This window comes from Lissotriton helveticus, chromosome 7 (genome assembly GCF_964261635.1).
Source record: "Lissotriton helveticus chromosome 7, aLisHel1.1, whole genome shotgun sequence".
In the NCBI taxonomy this organism is placed as follows: Eukaryota; Metazoa; Chordata; class Amphibia; order Caudata; family Salamandridae; genus Lissotriton; species Lissotriton helveticus.
The window spans coordinates 1520041144-1520063811 of record NC_136068.1 but is presented as its reverse complement, the minus strand read 5'-3'; positions in this window follow the sequence as shown (position 1 = coordinate 1520063811).

Genomic DNA, 22668 nt, shown 5'->3' with positions numbered 1-22668 from the left:
TAGTTGGGAGGTACAGGAAGTTTACGTCGACAGTCTCAACATTATGGCTCTACGGATCAGGAGGTCTGTTGTGTTCAACGCGTTTGTGCTTAATGTCTATGCCAGAGGGTTGCCTGGGGGCAGAGCCTCTGATGTAGTTGCAAAGCTCGACAGGTTTTTGGGTAACCAGGGGGACGGCTGTAACTTGATTATCGCGGGCGATTTCAACTGTACCTTTGAGCTCCTCGACCAAGATGATGGTAATCTCACCCTGGGCGCCCAATGGAACATCCCGCAATTGAACCTAAGTTCCATCAAAAAGTGGACAGAGGCAGCACTACAGCTCAAAGGGTTATGTTTGGGAAGAAGTCTGCGAGCAGCCAACGGCAGGGCACATTCAGATGGAAAGGGCGCCCACACGTTCACCAATGGAATCAGAAGTAGTCGTATTGACTATTTCCTCCTTAATGTTGAACATTGGTCCCATTTTGCTAGACATGGAGATCCGGGAGCGGATTGAAAGCGATCACAATCTGCTAATCCTGGCTTATCAATTAATGGCAATGGGCCAGTTGAGGATAGGTTAGTGGAGCCCGTTCTCTGCAATGACCTGAGGAGAGTCAGATGGGCTAGGATGTTGGACAACAAGGTGAATGTGGTCGCGATGAAATCCCTGGTTGGCCTCGCACTCACCATTCTACATGGCTGTGATTCCCCAGAGAAGGTTACCTGCATTATCCCTAAGGTGCACAATGTGCTGTTTGATGAACTTAAAAAGTTTTTCATTAAGCCAAATAAAAAGACGAGGGCCCTATCCGCGAAACCAGCCGCATGGTATAATAAATCCTGCAGGGAGGCATATAAGCTTTTGGCCTTGGCCATTAAATCACAGGTAGTGGGAGATATAAGAAAAGCCAGACTAAGGTGCAAGGCTTCCCAGCTGCAGGCGAAGAAGGACTGGGATGAGTCTCGTTGGCATGATTTGCTAATAGTGAGCAATGAACATAATATGACCCACTTCTGGCATCTTGTTAAATGGGGCAGCGGGGCGATTTCCCAAGCTCCGGTAAATCATGTTACTCCGGAGGCGTGGGTGTCACACTTTGAGGCTCAGTTTATAGCAACTGTCGGTACGGTGCCAGCTATCAACCAATATCTATCTGATACATGTGCATCATTTACTTGCCTCAAGGTTGTAAATGTGCTAAAGTCAATCCTGCGAGGCCGGGCTCCAGGACCAGACTGTATCCCGGCTGACCTGTTTGTGTTGGACCAAGAGAACTGAGTTCCCTATATAAATTATCTCGCAAATGCAGTTGCGAGTGGTCCCCCCATTCCCGAGACGTGGCACGGAGCGGAAATTCTTCCTATACACAAGAAGGGTGATCGCTCTCTACCAGGCAACTATTGGCCAATTAGCCTAATTGACTCTATCCAAAATGTTGTTGCAAGGCTGGTCTTAGTAAGAATACCGGCTTGGATAGATGAGATGGCTATTCTGACGCCATCACAGGCAGGCTACCGTCCCCACACAAGCACCACTGATCAAGTGTTTAGGTTTATTCTTGTGTACTGGAAGGTAGTCGTTATTGGAGGTGGTGGGATCTATGCGGCTTTTGTAGATCTTAAGACTGCATTTGACTTAGTTCAACTTACAAAACTTTGAGTGCCCTCCAGGTTTTGGGTATGCCCAACAATATATTGAGTATCATGACTAGACTGCACAAATCAAACTACGTGCAGGTTCGTTGGGGGAAGCAGGGGAACGTTACCAAAAAGTTTGCAGTAAGCAAGGGTGTGCGTCAAGGGTGTGTCCTTGCACCAACACTGTTTTCACTTTTCATCAATAGGGTGGCTGACTATTTTGCTTCCCAGCCTACAGATGCCCCTAGGTTGGTAGGCATGCAAATACCTCTGCTCATGTTCACGGATGATACCCTGTTGCTCTCCAGGACCCAAAAAGGCCTGCAGGTTTGTCCTGGAGCACTTCGGGGTTTTCTGTAGCGAGCATGAGCTTGAGGTAAATGTGGACAAGATGAAGTTTATGGTCTTCCACAGGTCTACGGTTGTGAAGGGGAGGGTACACATGAACAATGTTCCTTTGGAACAGACCAACACTTTCACTTATCTGGGGTTAACATTGGAAAAGAAATTGAGTTGGAAACCCCAGATAGATCTGCTGACGCTCAAGCATTCCCAACTCACAGGAGCATTGTTAAAGGAGGTTAAAGGAGCATAGGCTCTCAAAAACCAAGCCCATATGCCCCGCACTCAAAATATACAATCTTAAAGTAGGCTCTTCTGTGTTGTACGGGGCAGAACTATGGGGTTTTAATGGCTGCCCAAAATAAATTTCCAAGAGTTTTGACTGGCCTAACGCAGTCTACTCCACTCTGGCCCTTCATTATTCCTGGATTTGGGATGCGAACAAAATCATGGACCAGGCATGGTTCAGGCGAGTAGCTTTCTGGAGAAGGCTCTGGACCACTCCGGAACTTGCCGTATATGCCCAAGCTTTTCCTGAAGTCAGGGGGTTGGGTTTTACAACCCAAATACCCTGGAGGAGAAATTTAAAGCACACAGTGGCTAGTATGGGGATAAGCAAGCTGTGGGAGGATCCAGGAGACGCTGTTTTCCCCACAAAAAAAGAACTGAAGCAGCCTACTGGAGTATGGTCAGACTGCAGCATTTTTCACAACTTCATTGCTGCTCCCTGACCCGGGTTTTTATCGATCTTAAACACGAGCCTAATCTTGAACTATATTGGGACACCATTACAAGACCAGATGACAGAAAGCTGTTTCACCAGTTCAGGGTAGGTTCTCTCCCGATCACAGTGTTCACTAAAAATTGGCACTCCCATGTTGATGATAAATGTCCCTTTTGTCCAGCCGAGGTGGAGTCACTAAGTCATGTTTTCTTTGTCTGCCCAGCATATCGGTCACTCAGGCACAAATGGTTGAAACCGATCAGCAAGAATATTGGCATGAGAGTAGCAATGGAGGCCCTCAGGATAAAAACCAATACAGATGCCCCCATTATTATAGCAGTGGCTAAATTTTTAAGTTGGCTGTAGGCCATCCGATGGAAAAACTGAAGGGAGGCTAGCATAATTCGTACCTTCAATATACAGTTTGTTACTGTTATTGTAGTTGTTGCTCTAGTCTTATTTTCTTATTTTCTTATTTTTACTTTGTGATAGCCTATGGTGAACCAAATGTACCCTTTTATTGCTGCTTACAGTTTTTATGATGGATGTAAAAACCTCTTTGTGATTTTAGGTATTTATTGACACTGGAGGTTACACCACAATTGTGTATCTTTTTTCTACTTTTAATCTAATAGGTATTCAATTAGTTTGAAATATTGGTCATATACGGTCATTATGGTACTGTACCGGGTTATATGGTTTATTGATGTATGATGTCTTTTATGTTTTTTTTCGAAATAAACTGAAACTGTATTCCAGTGCTGAATTAATTAGCAGTACTTAACCAATAGCAATTTAGTTAACACAGATAAAACTGTGGGCAAAAGTCACAATGTATTCCTTTAAGTGTCATACTGACAGTACATTCTATGGTGTTGAGAGCTATTTATTAAGTAACTCTTTCCATTCATTGGATGCACAATTGTAGCCAAACTGTAGCAAAATTGTGGCCCTTCTTCTATGAAGATTGCCCTGGTTCTTGGTTGGCAATATCTTATTATGCTGGCGTGAGTCCAGGCTCTTGCTGAATAACAAAATGCAATCCAGGAACATAGAAATGCAATTTTGCATCCACCAAGGGGCACAGAATGACTTAACTGACAGTACTCACCAACATACTAAACACAATGAGCCGCAAATGGAAATTAAATGATTCTTTTACACACAGTGGAATATATGTTCACTGGAACAATTAATTTACCCCTCTCGGAAAAGCGGGACATGAGCTGCTAAGTTGATCACATTTTATCAGCCCAGCCAAAGTGAAATAAAATGGCCCAATAGTCATTATAACTGACCTGAACTCGCAATGAGGCCTCTGCACCCGCACCCCTCCCGCCTGGGCCTGAATGTGACAGCCCAGCAGAGGAGGTTTCAGGGCAAAGATACAGGGTGAGGTGAGACTGGCCCAAAGGCCCTAGGAATAAGTAGTATCACAGCAAGACTACTGCACTGACCCGCTCCCCTTGCCACCATGGCCTCAGTGGGATTGCCTGACAGGGGAGGGGTCACAGCAAGGACACAGCTGCTGGGCCCGCCCATGGTAGTGGTGTAACGAAACTTGAGGGGGCCGCCCTGCAAAGTACAGAGAGGGACCTCCCTCCAGACTCAGGCAAGAGGTCTCATGCTAGGGTACTGTGCTGAGGAGGCCTCCTGGAGCTCGGGCCCATCGGCACCACGGGGGATGTGGGGGCCTATGTTATTGCACTGGCCCATGGGGGCCATGGTGAATATGGCCCAACAACCACAACATCACCTGACCCCTGCCCCAGTGAAGATGGCCCATTGACCACAATATCGTGTGCCCCTCTCCCTCTAATAACCCCCTCCCTGATAGGCTGCCACACACTCCCCACTCTCCTGCTTCAGTTTCAAGACCCAGTAGGCAAGGGGGCAGTGGAAGGACACTGCTTCTGGGGTCTGGGTTGGTCTCACAGGCACCAGTGTGAAGACTGTGGGAAAACATAATGCTCTTTTTCTTCAGCTTCAGGGCACGGCTGCCTTCAGCTTCAGAGCATGCATGCAAGAATTGGCGGCATGGAGGGCTGACAACTGCCTGAGGCTGAATGGCGATAAGACGGAGGTGCTGGTGGTGGGGCGGGCCCCAGGTGTGTGGTCAGCGACATGGTGGCCCCAAGATCTGGGGGTGACACCTACACCATGTGCTCAGGCAAAAAACCTGGGAGTCTGGTTGGACTCTAGCCTCTCTTTTGACTACCTAACCAGGCGGGTGGCAGGGACTTGTTTTGGGATTCTGAAGGTCCTGCGAAAAACCTTGGACCTAGGAAGACGTTGGTCCATGCGCTGGTGACATCGCGCCTAGACTATGGCAACATCCTGTATCTAGGCGCACCAGCCAGATGCCTGCTACATTTGCAGGGAGTGCAGAACGCAGCCGCCCGCCTCATTTGATTGGTAACATTCCCTACAGACATTCGATCTCGGCGTTTCGCAAAGAGCTTCATTGGTTGCCTATAGCTAACCGAATTAAGTTCAAAACGCTCATTCTCGCCTTTCGAGCGTTGAATGGAGCTGGCCCAGACTACTTAAGAAAAAGACTGAGGTTGTCCTACTCGGTCAGGGATCTCCGCTCTAACAATCTGCGCCTAATGTGTGTGCCTAGATTCCGTCGCACAAGAATGGGTGGCAGAGCTTTTGCCGTCCTAGCTGCCAAATACTGGAACAGTCTTCCTATGGATCTTAGATTTGCCCCATCTGAAATGATTTTCCGCAGACGCCTGAAGACTTGGCTTTTTGTATCTGTGTAGTCTACTTCCTCTCTTTTCTGCCAATCAGTTTTTAGCGCCGGGACACCCCCATTGGGGGTAGCCGTGCGCTCTACAAAATCCATAAATAATAATAATAATTTTGAGGCGTCCGAGATGGTCTTCTGCCAGACTAGCACGAGCGGTGCTTCACTGGCTCCCGATTAGAGAAAGAGTCACCTTTAAAGCACTTTGTATCTGTCACAGGATTCTGCAGAGAAAAGCCCCTCTGTACCTAGCTGATCTTGTGACCCCGTAGATTCCTTCACGTCAGCTGAGGTCAGGGGGGTAGGCCTGGTATGTGTTCCCACTACTAAAAAGGCCAGGATTGGCGGACGGTACTTCTGACTACTGGTGGCTAAACAATGGAATGCCCTCCCGTTGGAACTCCGGATGGAGTCCCAGGAGAGATGCTTTAAGAAAAAACTAAAAACATTCCTCTTTCCACAAGGATAGGTGGCTTATGGCTTGGGTCTTGCTCGCTGGTTGACTTTACCGCAGCGCGGGGACACACTGGCATTAGTGTAACCATTGCGCTTTATAAATGGACATATTATTATTTATTATTATTATTATTATTTCTATGGTTTTATCATTAATGTCTCTTTCAGCTGTATATCACTGTTGGACTTGGCCCTTTTTGGCTAAAGTTCCTTAAACATTTTGCCTTCCCCCTAGACCTTTTTTCTGACATGGTGTTGTCAACTTAGATGCTTTGGGCACTTTGTCACTGCTGATCAGTGTCAAAGTCCAAGTGATCCCTGTATAAAGTGTAATGGTAATTGGTTGTCCATAATTGGTATATTTGTTTTTACTAGTAAAGTCCTTAGTAAAGTGCACCATGTTTGCCAGGGCTGGTACACAAGTGCTACTAGTGGGCCTGCAGCACTAATTGTGCCACCCACACCAGTAGCCTTAAAGAGAGAACTCCGGCCTGCCACTGCAGTGCCTGGGTGCAGTTTGTTATGCACCCACTTGCCAGACCTTACCCTTCCCTTTTTATGCACATCAGACACCCCTATGGTAAGTCCAGGATACCCCCTGGGCAGGGTGCATTGTATGTGAAGGGTAGGACATGTACTGAGGTGGGTACCATGTCCTGACAGTGAAATACTCCCCAATTCGTTTTTCACTGTTGAAAGGCCATCTTGCCCATAGGACAGAACGGGGAGGCTGTGTAATATGTTTCCAGCCTATCTTCCCATATGCTTAAGATGGAGAGGTGAAGTTTAGTATGCCTGAACTCACAATTTAATAACACATATTTTTGTGAAGGTGGTTTTTGCATTGTGTGCTTAGAAACCACACTTTTGGAAGTGGCTGTTTTTTCTGTGTTCTAACATTTATGTGTGTCTCTGCCTGGTTGTGGTTTGACTGTCTGGATTTGAATGTGATAGGATCTGGGAAATGTCTTGACCCAGGGGAGGAAGTGAGACAGCAACAGGCTGACCTGTATCTGGAGTGTAGGGGAAGGAGTAGCCCCTGGAGGTGAAGAGGCCTGCGCTGCCACCATACAACAATGGCGCCATCTCCTGCTGAGTGATTGAGGATCCAGACCCCCACTATCAAGGAAGAAGGTGTCACTGGCAGGGAGACACCCATAACTGGTTTGGACAGGAGTCAGTGCCCCCCTGAACACAAATACTTCAAAGACTTTTAGGGGTATAACTATGAGAGATGGAACCCCTTGACTTTGGACTGGTCAAGACTAAAAAGGATTGAAACTACTTTGTGGTGAAGAGGAACCTCTGCCAAGAAAGAAACAGCTGAAGAGACTGAAGGAAAGGACTGACCCTTGCTGTGTGTTCTGGGGCTGGCCTGCAGTTTGCTGATTTAACCAAGGAGAGGCTAAGGGACTTTGCTACTTTGTGTAGCAGCTGATAACACTGTGTACTTGTCTGTACTGTGCAAAAATTACAAAATAATTACAAAAAGCTTCCTGTACATGACCAGGTATATTAAATTAAGTATTTCTATCTTTATATGCTAAAGTGCATATAGTACTTTCACAATGATGAAACTGATAAATTAGCAAGCAGTGGGAGATGTGATGATTTTGGGATCCTCCCTAACCTAGGGAGAGTACCAAACAGATGCCTTGAAAACAAAAAAGCACATCTTATTGAACGATTTGGTTGTGGTCTCATCCTCTTAGGACAAACCCAAACACAGTTATTGGCAAAAAAACATTCCCAACCAAAGGCCCTGCAAAGCATTATGGGATGAGATTAGCAGTGGGCAGTAATTATTATATAGTATACAATATCAAAAGAATTCTACAAAGAGCTGCAGTTCAACTGGTGGTTACTAGATGTCCCTCACGAGTCAAATGCAAATGCTTGATGAAAGGGTTTCAATGGTTTTGCATTTGACTCGTGAGGGGCATCTAGGGACGACCAGTGGAACTGCAGCTTGATGTAAGAATAATTTCAATGCTTTGCATTTGACCCGTGAGGGACATCTAGTAACAACTAGGTGAACTGCAGCTCTTTGTAGAATTATTTTGATATTGGATACTATAATATTCACTGCCCACTGCTAATCTCGTCCCATAATGCTTTGCAGGGCCTTTGGTTGGGATTGTTTTTTTGCCAATAACTGTGCTTGGCCCGCGATCAACAAAGTCGCATCAGAGGCCCAAGTCGCGAGGAGAGTGAGATTGCACCCCCCAGGTCACGCTCAGCGAGCGTGCATGTGTCACGCCTGGGGCGGGGTGCGGGCTACGAGAGAAATGCTCTTGGCCTTTTCTCACCTTGCTGTGCAAGCCTCAGCTGAAGTCCGCATTGCGGCCCGTACTTGCCGAGGAGTGGCAGTACAGGGGCCGGAGTCTAGAGCTATACTTCGTTATACACCATACCCGTAATGGGGGCATATATTGGCAGTAGCTGACCGCGAGTCAGCAAGAGTGGCATAGAGACCATCCAGAGCACTGTGATCGGTGCCGGAGTACATTATTTTGGCATTACGAACTGCCTGATTGTTGCATTACATCATTTTGGTATTACAAACTGCCTGATTGTTGCATTACGCATTGCATTATTTCTGCATAACAAACCATCTGTTTATTGCATTATGCATTGCATTGTTTCTGCATAACGTACTACCTCATTGTTGCAATACGCATTGCATTATTTTTGCATAACAAACTGCCTGATTGTTGCATTCTAACTTGCATTATTTTGACATTACGAACTGCCTAATTGTTGCATAATGAACTGTATTATTTTTACATAACGAAGTGCCTGATTCTTGCATTACGAACTGCATAGCATTGCTTTGGGGCTGCATTGAATCGTCTAGAATTGCTCATTAATACTGCAAGAACCTACAAGGGTTGGCTGGCCTAATAACAGGCCAGGTGAAATATAACAAATACGCATATGCTGGATTTTTATTGTGTGGTCTTATCGTATATCTTTTTATATAAACATGTAGTTGTTTTTATGAAACTCGTGTGGAGTTCTTTTGTGGTGTCATCATTGGGGGTCTGAGAAAGGGGTTGCAAATACTTTACACATTTGTCTTGGTGATAAGCCTGGCTGCTCGTGCCAAGCGAGCGTGCATGTGTCACGCCTGGGGCGGGGTGCGGGCTACGAGAGAAATGCTCTTGGCCTTTTCTCACCTTGCTGTGCAAGCCTCAGCTGAAGTCCGCATTGCGGCCCGTACTTGCCGAGGAGTGGCAGTACAGGGGCCGGAGTCTAGAGCTATACTTCGTTATACACCATACCCGTAATGGGGGCATATATTGGCAGTAGCTGCCCGTGAGTGCCAAGATACCGAGGAGGTGAGCAGGGGCTATCTGAGAAGGTGCCCTTCCTTTCTCTGATTTAGAGGCAAGGGTCCCTATTTGGCCTAAGGTACCTACCTCAGCCAACTAGAGACCCCCAGGTCTAACAATCACACTGTGCATTAATATGTTTTATAATAAATATGAATGCTAAATGCTGTTTTCAAATTATTCTGAAGTGCCATTTAAGCTCAATTCACTTTCTAAGTTTCAAGACTCAGATAGGCTTAGAAGCCATTTTATCCAAGGTAGTACATTTTAACATTTTCTCCATCTAGTAGTAAAGCATGGCCTTGCTCCCAATACTGGCAACAAGAAGCGCCATTTTAAGAAAATAAGTGTATTTATGAATTGTATCTCTACTTCAAGGATGCCTGGTTAGATAAGTTCCTCTGAAAGTTACAAGCTTCAGTCATGTTTTTGTGCCCAATAGACATGTATATAAAGCTATATATAAGCTGTTTAATGTTGCATGCATTTGAGCTTTTAACATGCTTCATTCATGTGTTTGTGCCCAATAGACTTGTATAGAAAGCTATATATAAACTGTTTAATGTTGCAGGCATTTTAGCATTTAACATGCTCCATTCTTGTGTTTGTGCCCAATAGACTTGTATAGAAAGCTATATATAAACTGTTTAATTTTGCATGCATTTTAGCATTTACCATGCTTCATTCATGTGTTTGTGCCCAATAGACTTGAATAGAAAGCTATATATAAACTGTTTAATTTTGCATGCATTTTAGCATGCTCCAACTGGCAGATTTGGGCGCGCACTCTGGACAGCTGAAATGGCAATTGAATCTTAATCATTTGCTGTGCTGCTCGTATTTTTCAATTCCGCTTTTTGGCTTCCCGGCGTGTTGTTTTATAATTCAACTGCCAAACTATGGCCACAACAATAATGGCCTCCAAGCAGCTGCAGGAGCCCGCTCTCCACTCTAAGCACCGGACTGTAGGGCATATTACCAACAACTAGCGATAATTATCGCTAAGTTGGCTTAGCGGCAATATTTTTATCGCCGTGCTGCGGCGATTTTTATCGCTTAGGAACCTTGCTATTATCAAGGTTTATCTCCTAAGCAATAAAAATCGGCCAAAATGCATGAATATCGCTGTAAATTCTGCGATAATCATGCATTACCGAGCTAATGCTCTTAGCCATGTTATCCACCTACCATTGGATAACATGGCTAAGAATTGCTATGGGGCAGGTGTTAGCTTTTGGAGATAATTGCGCTTAGCGCGAATATCTCCAAAAGTTGGTAATAGGAGATAGCGATGTTAGCGGCTGTTTCCAGTCGCTAACATCTTGGCACGCCCACTTTGCATGTCATTTGTGATAAATTTCACTGACATGCAAAGCGGGGCCCAAGATGGTCGCTATCTCCTACTAGCTGTCGCTAACTGGTGTTAGCGACAGCTAGGTAATAGGGAGATCATTTTATCTCCGCTTTCTAGGCTTTTAAAGCCAAAAAAGCGGAGATAAACCCCCTTGATAATATGGCCCTGTGTTCCTATGGCCCGCCTACTCATGCTAGCCTCGTAGGACAGGGGCCTGAGCCGGTAGGCCAAGCAGGGGTCGGAGAAGACAATAGGACATTATGAGCCGGTGACCGAGGCCCCCCAAAAATACTGGCTCTCAGCCACTTGCCCATCAGCTGGTGCCTGACTGCCCGCTTTGCCCATCCATCCCCTGTCCATAGCGAGGTTAGATGTGGGGACTGGGGGTCTGTAAACCAACCCAAACTCAGCAAAAAAAACAGTGCCAATGGCAATGTTTTTTAATTATTTTTAATGAATTTCGTCTGGCTTAACAAGAAATGCAAGAAGTATATTTACCTGAAAGAAATGTTTAAAAAAAATAGCAATACATTCGGCCTTGTGGAAGGCTCTTTATAACTGAACAATGTACATGGGCCAAGCACTGCTAAACTATCTTAGGACCAGACGAGTGGAACAAACAGGTAGTAGAGTGGCATAGTAGTAATTATAGTATCATGACCTTCCACTCCATGCATATTCATTGATCTAACATGAAGCTGAATGCATGTAGTGGCAGTGTTCCCATTTGTATTGCCAGTTAGACCATCACGAATTACTTGATGTGCGGCAATATTTGCAAACTAACAGACTCACATGTCCACCGCTCAAATTAACTCAATTTTCAGTATATTATTCCACCACTAATCCTTTTTGGGTTCCGGAGTAGCGTGCTACTCGCTGGAAAGCACTTTGATGCCTCATCAGGGGTGATAAGTGCTATATTAATACAATTATAATACAATTACAATACCTGAAATAAGTAAAGGGGGTGGATTGAATTCTTTGAGAGATAGAAGCCATCCTATGCTACAGGAGCTGTTCTCTTCTCTGGGGTAGCAGATGTGTGAGACACCAGTAGAGATTGAGGTAGCAGGCGCAGTGAGGCAGGCCCAAGGCTAGCCAAGGCGCAGATGAGCATAGCTGGGATTGTCTTGAGGGCTCCTTTGGTGCACTGCTGGTGTGCTCACTGCATGCTTTCACTTCATGCATACACAGTGGCAATGTTTGTAAATAAAGCAAGCAAACAAGAAGACCGCCAGCAGATCCACCCAGCAGGGGAAGCGGCCAAAAGGAAAAAAGAAACAGAAAAGGGAGGAATACTAAAACACAACTGATGCCCAGCCTGTTCCCCTTTCATCCCAGAAACGGTTTGCACGGGGCTGTATGAGGGAAAAAATACAACCTAAAGTAAGTGGAAGTACCACAACTTAAATTAACAAACAAAAACAGAGAGAACTCAGTGACAAATCCTGAATAAGCACAGTTGGATGAGCACCTGTGAGGCGGCCTCATTGAAACAAGGCCAGTTGATAGGAGTATCACTGGCAACTCTGCCCCACAGAAGAAGCACTCACAAGGAAAACAAGCATTGCCAATGCTAATAGGTCTCGTTTATAACTAAAAGTGCTTCTCAGCCACTGGTGAGTTTAGACACTCAATACGGTATCATAAATGCCTTGTGACACTCATCCTTGCACTCATTTTGTTTTCTTTTTGTCCTCATTTTACGAAAAGATGCTCTGGTTTCAAGAAGATAGGGCCAGTCAGACCAGTAAAAGGCAAGAGAGCGCCCGGTCACTCCATACCGGAGGATGGGTAACTTTTACCCCGGGGTCTAATGTAAGATTAGACTTCCTGGGTAGACCATGGCCCCTGTTCTTCTACAGGCCAGTGTAATTAGGCTTAACTGAACCACCATCATAACGGCCTGTAGTGCAAGTTGGTAACCATTGGACCATTGGGTGCACAAATTATATTTCTTACAGTTAGTGAAGCGGTAAGAATGAACTCCACAAGAACAAAAAGTGTCAATAAATTATACCTATAAAAAGGAATTTTGAAAGTTATATTCACAGAGAGAAACTAGAAATATAAGTTGTAAACCAGGTGTCTTAGAGATCCCAAAATATTGCTTTCTTAACCCGCTTGTTTCCTTGATCAAGTTGTGAAGTTCGTTGTATTGAGCCAATCCATTCAATTTTAGTGGGGGGGAGAGAGGGGAGGATCCATTTTACACATAGCTCCCTTCGTGCCAGAAGTATCAAGACAAAAAGGAGCACCTTCTGATTTTTAGAAAATATTAAATTTACCACCCCACTTGGGATCAACCCAAAAATAACTGATGTTCCAGACAACCCAACTTCTCTACCCATAATATCGGAAATGATCTTACCCACATGATTCCAGAAGGGCTGAATTGAAGGACACTGCCAGAACATATGGACCTCGTTCACGTTGTTCTTGTCACATTTCGGGCACTTCTTTGTCACTCCATTCCCCATATTTGACAATTTCTGTGGCTTCCAGTATGCCTTATGGACAGTGAAAAGGTGGTTTCTCTTTAAGGGTGCAGCTTTGACATATGACCACAAAATAGACATAGATACTTGCCCTAAGGTTTCAAAGTCTTCACCCGGCAGGTCCTTCTTCCAGCGCACTGTGAACGGATTCTGCGTATCCTCTCCGGTCTCGATTATCAACCAGCACCATGCTGCTACCTCTTTCTGCGTTGTAGATCTTGTACAGATTCCATTCACCAGATCACGGTTCCCTGCTATCTCCTCTATCGATTTTATCCAGCTCAGGATCTGATAATATTTGAATTTTGAAACCGAATTGTTTGATAGTACAGAGAGGCACTGCCATGGAATCAGTTCATTGTCCACAATTCACTGCCCCCACTTAAGTATCCCGGATTTATGCAGGGGAAGTGCAAGTGCATCCAATAGGCATGTTGGGGTGCCTGGAGAATCCCATATAGGTGTTTCATCATTATAGTAAGGTATGTGCAGCTTTACCCTCACCTGAGACCAAACCCTAGCTGCGGCTAGGAGAATCTTCAGTCTTAAAGAATTTGGGGTGGCCAAACTTTAAGAGGAAGAAATCTGCTTGATTCCTGTGAATCATTGTTAAAGCCTTAAAAAGTGGGGCGAAGGCTGAGCTATTCTTTAATAGTTGGCGTGAATTTTTCAGGTGGAAGGCACAGTAGTATATATAGAGGTCCGGACCTCTATATATACTATGGCTATGCAGCTAGGGATTTTTTTCCTCCTAAGCTTCCTATGAGAAATTATTGGGTTTTTCCTAACCCAGATAAAAGAGGAGAATAGCCCCTGTACTTTTCTAAAACACATTTTTGAGAATTCTGATGGAATAGAATCAAATAAAAAAGTGAATTTGGGTAAAATTGACATTTTTAGCAGGTCAGACCTACCCAGGAGAGAAAGTGGAAGGGTCTCCCATGCCTGTAGCTGTTGTCTCACACTAATAGTTGTTTTATCAAAATTAACCTGTGCTATCTTGTCTAAATTTTCAACTATACATCCTCATCAGAATTAACCCACAACCTAATTGGATCAATTGACCTGGCAAACTTAAATGAGATCCCATTAGTGATTATGACCTTTGACGCTACAAAAGCTTTCGATAGGGTCAGCTGGCCCTTCTTAATCAAAGTGATCCAGCGTCTTAACCTAGGTGAAACTTACATAGCAGCAGTGAGGGTCCTATATAAAAATTCATCTGCTAGGGTACTTGTTAACTGCAGCCTAACAAAACAAATTAAATTTCTAGAGGAACAAGACAGGGCTGCCCCCTTTCGCCCTTCCAGTTCAAGATGTATATTGAACGGGAAACATCCTTTACAACGCAACTTTTACCACGCAGTGCTATTACAACGCAGGTTTTACAACGAAAACCATTACAACGCATTGCGCTGGGGGGCGCTCTAGGATAGGGAATAGATTTAATTTACTATCCAACACCTTCCCTAGTGTCCACGGGGACTGGAGTTGGAATAGTAAATTAAACTATTCACTATCCAGCACCCCAAAGCGCTATGCGTTGTAATGGTATGCGTTGTAAAAACCGCGTTGTAAAAGCATGCGTGGTAAAAGCATGCGTTGTAACGTCATACATCCATATTGAACCACTAGCATGCAAATTAAGATCTTGCCATGGCATCTTTTCTATTAGTTGTAATGGCTGGGAAAAGAAAATAGGTCTATATGCTGATGACCTCATGATTTTGACGGGGAATTTAGAGCACTCACTCCCCAAGATATGGGAGCATTTGGAGAACTTTGGGAGAGTGTCTGGTTATTTAATTAACCAGCAGAGAACAGAGCTAATGACATGGAATATCCTTGCACTCATGGATTCATTCATCCACCCACTGACTCATTCTTATAACCACCCACTTAGCCATCCATAATAAAACTCAAACAAAAGTTCGACAATATACAAGATAAATTAGAAGAATAAAAGTAGAAAAGAGAAAATATGCCATTGCCTTAATAGTATGCTTGTAATAAAAAAGAAACTAACATAGCAGTGGTTGGTATCTTGCAATGATATTTAAATTGCTATAGTTATTTAAATGTTTTCACATGGTTGACGAGTTTAGAAGCAATGTGTTGGCTATGTTAGAACAATAAACAATTATACTCTATGTACAATACTATTATACAATGGCTGTCCAGTTAAGACGCAGGGACCATGCTGGAAACAGGATATTGCTGTAGAAATGAACAGCAAGCAAGGGGTCAGTAATATTGCCTTGGGAGCTGCCATGCACTCTAAGAAATAATACTAAAATAAAAAAAGTAGAACGAAAGTAATGAACAGGCACTATAAAAAGAGAAAATGGAAAACAAAAGGCCTGGCCTACCAGCTGTGGCACTGAAGTGCACTAATCTTCTGCAGAGGTGTATGTGTGATGAGGCAATACTGTCACTCATAGGGCAAAGGAGCCAATAGCAGAAGTGAGCTGATGCATTCCCCCATTCGTCATGATGAATCAGATTTGGAATGACAATAAAACAAATAAATGGCAGAAGAGGGCTGATCTGAATCTCCTCTATGTATCTATATGGATGTATTTACATGTGCAGAGGTATGTTTTATTACAAGCCCTGACAGACAACCAAACTTTTCAGGTACTCCTTAGAGGATCTAACAAATATAATCGCAGTGCAAATCCTTATCCCCAGATTTTGTCAAATGGGATAGTTGAAAGCAAAGCCCTCACATACTAAAGGTAATTAGTAAAACGGCTTGTAACAAAATACCTATTTAAAGGCTTTAGGAAAGTGCATAACTATCCACCATTAAGGCCCAGTTGCCTTTAACATTTGCTTCTAATAATATATAAGTAAGGCCTACTGTTTTGTTGTGCCTTTGCTTAGCAGACACAAGGAGATGATTCTCCCCCACTGGGGGTGAGTGTCTGAAAAGTTTCAGCGCTCTGTCCATCATCTCCTTGTGTTTGCTGTGTTCGCCTTAAGTTGGCAGGGTATGCCCAGACATGGGTCCCTTGCTCACTTTGCCACTGGATTCAAACTAGCCTGGCTGATGAGGGGTGTTACCCCGAAATCGGTCCAGGATGCTTGTTTCCAGTCCAGGGAAGACCTGGCTTGGCAGTTCGGTCTGGACTGTTCCCATGAGGCACTGGGTCAAGTCGTATTTGCATATAGCTGGGTCTGAACTGGGGTGGTGGAGTGAGCTGAAGAACGATGATGGATTCTACACAGATCTGTGACTGGGGGTGAGTACCTGTAAAGTTTCAGTGCTCCATCCATCATCTCCTTATGTTTGCTTTGTTCACCCTAAGTTGGCAGGGAATGCACAGATGTGGGTCCTTTGCTCACTTTGCCACTGGATACAAGCTAGCCTGGCTGATGAGGGGTGATACCCCAAAACCGGTCCCAGGATGCTTGTTTCCGGTCCAGGGAAGACCTGGCTTGGCTGTTCGGGCTGGACTATTCCCATGAGGAATAGGGTCAAGACTGATTTGCATATGACTGGGCCTGAACTGTGGTGGTGAAGTAAGATAAAAAATTATGATGGATTCAACTCAGATCTGTGACTGGGGGTGAGTATCTGGAAAGTTTCAGGGGTCCTTCCATCATCTCCTTGTGTTTGCATAGCAGAGCAGACTATTGGCATCTGACATAACATTTCCCAATAAACCAATCAATTCTTTAGCCATTATCACTAGTTTGTCACCATAAGCTGCTCAGGCTGAGTGCATTGTGCATACTCTGGCAACCACCGGGCATACACTACTAAAATTATAAATATGTACAATATAGCTGTGGGCAAAACAATATGAAACGTCTCTCAAAAGGGCAGGCATAAAGGGATTATCGCATTGCAAATTTTCAGCCCGATTAATTTATTTAGAGTGGTTCACCAACACTAATCTCGAGATTCCAAGTAGCAAAATACCTATTTACATCCTTTAATACAGTGTAATAACCATCCATCCTTCAAGGCCTACTGTCTTGAACAAATGTTTTTTACAATCATTATGCCTGACCTAGTGTATATGTCTTAACATTTCATAATAAACAGATGAGATCCATGGCATCGGACATAACATTTCGCATTGAACCAATGAGACGTTCAGCCTTTATCATTGGTTTGTCCCCATTAACAACATAGGCCTCTTGTATTGAGCAACCCTCACAAGACTTTCATAAGAGAGTCTAATAAGGTTAATCACAGTGCAATCATCTACCCTCAGAGGTTGTGGGTAAAAAACAACAAAACACATGCCCACTACAGTAATCCATGATATTCCATGAAGCAAAGTATTGGCATAGAGCTTTTAAAACAGATTAATAACCATGCACCAATAAAGATCTGTTGGATTTAACGAATACTTTTCACAATAAATAAACAGAACCGACTTATGGCACCGGACATAACTTTTCCTAGTACACCAATCAGGCATATAGTCTTTATTATTGGTTGGTCACCATAGTCAATTTAGGACTACTGTATTGAACATAAGCATTCCCATGAGGTAACCATCAGACTTACTGTCACAAAATATAAATACATATAAAATTACAGTCTACTAAATATATAATCCTCCAAAGAGGTTCTAACAAAGACTATCACATTGAAAAAACCCTTACCAGGGTTTGTCAGAGAGTGTAAGGCTTTAACACATTGTGATAATGATCAACCATTATACCTATTGGTTTTCACAATAAACAAACCAGTCGTATTGCATTTTAACTTTAAATAATAAACTGTTGTGGTCTACAGTCTTGATGACTAAATTGGCGCCATAAGCAACTCTGCCCTGCTGTACTGAGCATAAGCTTTCCCTCAAGTCAAAAAGTGCAATACAGGCACTCTTTTTTCAGAGTAAGCACGTACCGTCTGTCCAATAAAATGCTGTACCCAAGATAATCAACATGTAGGTGAAGCCAAAGCCCCTTTCTCAGTATTTCCTCTGTTGATCACATAAGGTCTGGTGCCAGCTGTGCTGTCAAGTCAGACCTTAAAAAAGAAACAGAAACGGGGGTAAAACTAAGACACAAAAGAAGTTCAGACTCTCCTCCTGTCATCCTCAGAAGCTGAGACAACGTCAGCTAAATTATTATATAAACTGAAGAGTTACATCTCATTGAGCATGACAAGTTCTGAACAGTTATCATTTCTTAGAAAAATAGATAACAAGAGGGTACTGTAAAATGAAGTTGTATAAGAGGAAGAAAATAAATAAATAATGAAAGTTTTGTACGTTCTGTAAAATACTGCATTGATACGGTTATGTTTTCTTAAAATAGAAGAACAAAATGGACTATAAAAAAATTGATAATTTTGAAAATAAGTATTGTGAATATGGACACAGATATTACTATACTGTGAAGGTTCACACCCTGTACATTACCTTAATTGTGACGTGTAAGAAATGGTTGGGGAGACTCTGGTTCTGGAACTCAGGCCTCTTCCCGGAGACAATAAGAAAAGCCGCCGACAAAGCTTCACCACGTAAGACAAATCTCTAGGCCCTGCAGAGAACTGCAGCAGTTGCTGTAGCCCATGGGCAGAGCAGTGGCCATTATTAGTTGGGAAGGAGATCATCATTTCCCTGTGGGTCAGGGTAAAAAATGTAATGAAGTTTGTACTTGGCCAATGGATTCAACCCGACAAAAGTGCCATGGTGGCTTCTTCCCACTGGAAAGGGAGGGGCATCCCTGAAAAAGAGAGTGATACCAAGAATATCCTTTACAGGATGGTCCTAATCCCAGAGAGTTTCAGCCTTGGCCCCTCCATCGAACCCCGCCAAAACTAATCATAGGGGTCAAGAGGAGGGAAGGTCACCTAATTACAGATCCTGTGTGAAGCCAAATCCAAGATCGGCCCCCGCACTTGCTGCAGTCTCTTTTCCACTGAAGCACCGTAAACCCAATAACTCTATGGCCAATTGAGCACCTGGTTGGACGCTCCTGGATCAAGCCAACCTCTATACCTCGGTCAGCCTACAACTGAAAAGCAAATCCATCCTTGAGGTTTGCTTTCAGAGTAGTAATCCCATTCTTAAATAAACCAGGAACATTATCAAGTTTTCATTACGTGTCAGAGAAAAATCTTAGAAAAAATTGTGTCTGATCAATGTATTATTTCTTTCATTTTCCCTCTACATCGTCCCTCGAAATCCCCCCTTACACGGCTTCACCGCCCCACTGATGTTACCTGCACGGACCGCGGCTACAAGGAGGATATCAGTTCCTCGCTAGACTCCAGCAGGGAGCCTAAGGATTGAATAGCCCCTACCCCCCCTTCCCTGGGGAAAAATTTACTTACTGTGTCTTTGAGAGCTGAAAGCTGCTCCGATTGCTTGGGAGAACTGGCCACTTTCAGGAGTGTGAGCCTTCTCCTACTGGGTGGTGCCGCTTTTACTGCAAGCAGCCGACTTCTCCATCTGAACTCATGAGTGTCCTTCCGCTTAGAGCACCTGTTGTAACGCCGAATGCTTCCGTGCTGCAGGATTGGGCCAGATTTTAACAGGAACTGTGTGCCCAGAGAAATTCACTACTGAAAGTGCTGCGGCACCATAGACACTTTTGACTAGTTCCGAAGAATGAAATGGGAACTCCTGAGTATGGCCTATTGATGAGCATTCCCTGGATGTGGCCTGCAATGAATAGGGAATAACTCTGACCACTTTACAAGCAAGAGGTTGGGACAGGGATTTGCCTGGTGGCTGCTAGAGCCGAGACCTCAAGGTGATTGTGTTATTACTTGTGAATGTTGTTATTCATTTCAATGTGTAGAGTTAGAAATAAAATACTTCCTTTTCTTATAAAAGTATATATTGGACAGGACATTGATTTATTGTCCATATTGTGTCCGCTTTGAGTTATGAGGCGTGTTTTCTCACCTGTATTTACACTTCACCCCCTCTAACCCCTTGCCCCCCGGGAGCCTTTGACTGCTCGTCCACAGCCACCACTGAGAGTCAAATGCAGAAGGGGTACTTGGCCCAGTTGTTCGGGATACATAGTAGGTGTGGACATCATGAGTAGAAGGCCTCAAGCACTATGGTTGGGCCCAGTATCCCCTGCATGCCTTGTGTCCCTCTGAAAGGGGTTCTGACAGGGGCTTTCTCACTATCTAACTGGTAGGTTTCAGGTGGCAGTGAAAGCTGAAATGTGCTTATGGAAAGGATCCCAAATACGATTACTTTTTTGGGACACACTCAAAATTGCATGTCTCACCTTTGCGTGAAGATAGACCCTGGATCCTTATCTCCCTCCTCACTCCTAGGCACTGCCTCCTGCCACTTCAATGCAACTAACGGGTGTCATACAGAAGTGGCCAGCAGCAGTAATAAAGTCACTTCTGCCCACAGTTAGCGTGCTGTATTAGTTTCATAAACAGGGTTTTAAGTGGGCCGGGTCTCACCGATTCTGAGCACTTGCAGTTTTTTTAAGGGGGCCTCGAAACGCGTCACTATCGAGTTCTGTTTTGTGCCCTGGCACAGGTGGTCCAAATTTTTTCGCGACTGCCATGACAGCAGGCACATGACATCGATGTGCGCATGCTCACACTGCTCACTTCTCACTAGTGGAGAAGTTACGGCATGACGTCATGCTAGGTGAGCGTTGTAGGAGAAGGGAAATCCTTTAAAGAGAAGCATTTTCTCTCTGGATGTCCCTTCTCTTTTTGAAACTCAGGAGCAGCAACATTGTTGTAGTGTCACCGGGGCTTTAAGTGGAAGCTTTTTCAATATTATATACAAGTCATAGTTGCTGCTTAATTATCTTATGCAACTAACAACCATTGACAGAGCCAATAGTCCTGACTTGTAGGGATGTTACTTATTGTATCATATATCTGGATGCAATGACAGAAACAGCAAAATATGTCGGGTGGCACACTATGCTAAGAACAGATTTATCACTTAACACATAAGAGGGGAGAGGGCCAACCAATAACACTCTACCACCCCAAGCCCCCACAGGATCTCAAGTACATACACACGGGGGATGGAGAGTAAAAAACAGAAATCATAACAAAACAGACAAACTCATTTGTTTGAAAAAACTGCCCTCACTCACATACCGAAGTATGTGACATGCTTCATCATAGGGCCTGCTTACAATACGCCCTGGTTTAGCCACACACAGGGCGGAGCATAAGGGAGGGGAAAAAATCATAAATTCCACGCAACACAACGTACAACAAGAGAGCTCAACAAATAAAACACGTAACATACATTGTGTGAAGATAGTGCCAATCACCAGGTGGCTTAAAGAATAGTGCGACAGAAAAGTGCAGGTAGTTGGAAGTGGTTAAAACTGGTTTGAGGGTACCAAACAAACCATTTTTATTGTTCTCAGGTTCCCCCCACCAGGATTAAAAAGAAAAAGGATGGGTAATGTCTTTGTGAGAAAATGAGGATTCTCAAGACTTCCCTCCTATTACTGCTGTGGTCAATATGTTTCGACCAACTTACTTTGCCTCAAAAGGTCACCCCGGTCTTCTTCAGGACTGATGTCGCTTCCTGTACCACCTATGGCCCCACCGTATTTCGGTTATTATGCCATGAAGTACGAGCCGGTCTGCCTAGATCCTTGCTCTTCTTGTCACGTGTAGAGAATGTTCCCAATAGTCAGGGAGAACATTCACTAATAAGGAAAAAGGGAGACGGTATAGACATGCTATACTCCTAGATAATCTCATCTCATCCCCTTATTACAAAAACATCTCAGATCATCTGTAAAAGTTCCCTATATTTTCAGAAGAAAGAGCACCCCTTTTCCTCTATATCCCGGGTATCGTAATAGTCCCTGGGGTTTCAAAATGCAACATTGACTAGTATTGCTAAAGTTTACATAAATACACTTTATGCATTCACCTCCACCATAAGTCATCGTGTTTTTCCCAAGCCACATAAACTTCCCAATCATATCGTTTTAAAAGTAGAACGTGACAGCCTGTTCCCGCCTCCGTACTCACCGAGTTTATGTTGTAGATAAACCCGAATTGGTGTCCGGCAGGAGGATGTCCCAGGAACACAACCTATATACATCATATTGGTAGAAAAAGGAAAAAGGAGAATATGGCAATGAACCCCCGTATTCAGAAAGTCGGATTTCTCGACTAGTCCGTAGCGATAGCCACACACCTGTGTATTGCTATTGTAGATAGCCCTTGATGTCTTGTATCGCTATCCATAATCACCCTTCCCCTCAATCTCTCTCACTCTCTCACTTCCTCCCCCTCCCTCCATCCCAACTCCTTACTGTTCCGTAGGTCTGCCCCGCCAAGTCGGCCTGTTATCCGGAACACCGCGAAGGTAGCGTTCACGCGGTGTTCGCAAGTTTAAATGGCCTCATCACTTCCTCCATTACGTTCCCTGACGCCCCACGTGGGCAACGGCCCGACGTGTCATGACGTACTAGGCGGAGCGGGAATAGGAATGACGGTAGATGCAGTTTTCCCGTATGGTCAACAAAGGTAAAAATGAGTTCGCCAGTACGAAATAGTAATAATAAGGCTTTTTTTCAAAGGAACACTGCTCGCTCACTGACAAAAATGATTAGTCCATCTAAAGTTTCATTTTAAATGGTGCTTC